Source organism: Protomyctophum parallelum (assembly GCF_964188405.1).
Source record: "Protomyctophum parallelum genome assembly, chromosome: 15".
Classification (NCBI taxonomy): Eukaryota; Metazoa; Chordata; class Actinopteri; order Myctophiformes; family Myctophidae; genus Protomyctophum; species Protomyctophum parallelum.
In genome coordinates, this window is record NC_139710.1 from 30159409 (window position 1) to 30160765 (window position 1357).

The following is a 1357-nucleotide window of genomic DNA, read 5'->3' on the forward strand; positions in this document are numbered from 1 at the left end:
AATACATACTATATAGTATACATATCAATCTCTCGGGGTCCAAATACATACTATATAGTATGCATATCAATCTCTCGGGGTCCAAATACATACTATATAGTATGCATATCAATCTCTCGGGGTCCAAATACATACTATATAGTATACATATCAATCTCTCGGGGTCCAAATACATACTATATAGTATACATCCATGACGATGACAATGTTTGAGATAAACACCGTTTCAGTCCCACAGATCCAAACAGGAGAAGTCATTCAGTCGTTCATCAGCACACATTTCATAGCTCACATCCTCCATCTAGTGGATACCACCCCGCACTGCAGCCAACATTTCCTTGTTTAACTTGAACTGGTATCCATGTTGAATCCCAGTGTCATTGTGCTAGTTAACATGTGGGAAGGTCAGTCACCAAACACAGCACAACAGATACAGTTACAGGATCCACATCCACTTCGGTGCATCTGGATTTGTGGAGCGCCTACAGCCGCCTACACAAACACAATAGGCCCTTAATTGTTCGGGGAGGGAAGCCGGGTGGGGATGATAATTGTCACTGCACGTGTACTTATATGGGCTGCCAGCAGAGAATGCTGGGGCGGGAGTATGACAAAGGCCTCCCGGCATGGGGGCTCCTCACTGGCAGGTGAGTCAGTAGCATACAACAGCAGTGGAAACGCAGAAATGTGTGTGGGGAGGAATCAGTTGGGATAGTGCCATCGCTGGGGATAAAAGGGGGGTAAAAAGCAACAAACTCAAAGAAACACCATCAGTAATGGTTATCAAAAAAGTCAAGTCAAGTCAAGTCAACTTTATTTATATAGCACATTTAAAAACAACAGAAGTTGACCCAAAGTGCTTTCCATATAAAAATTACATCATAAAATACTAAATTAAAATAAACGTTTAGCAATACTTCATATAAGAAAAATACAATATAACAACATTTTAAAGAACATGAAACAACAAATAGGATTTGAAACTTTCGATGGTTGGGCTGGATTTGATCTGCATAGTGGGAGACTATTCCAGAGTTTGGGGGCAATTACTGAAAAGGCCCGGTCGCCTTTTCATTTTTTGGCTCGTTGAGGCGACAGCAAGGGGCAATTGGGAGGTTGACCCGAGTACCCTGGAGGGCTGGAGGTGCAGAGACCAGGTCACAAATGCATTCCGGTGCAAGGCCCTTTTGGGGCTTTAAAAATGAACAATAGCATTTTAAAATGTATTCTGTGTTTCACTGGTAACCTAGTGCAGTTGGGCCAGAACCGGGGTTATGTGTTCGCTCATTCTGGTTCCTGTCAAAAGTCTTGCAGCTGAGTTTTGGAGATATAATTGTGGAGGTGATAAAAGCATGGA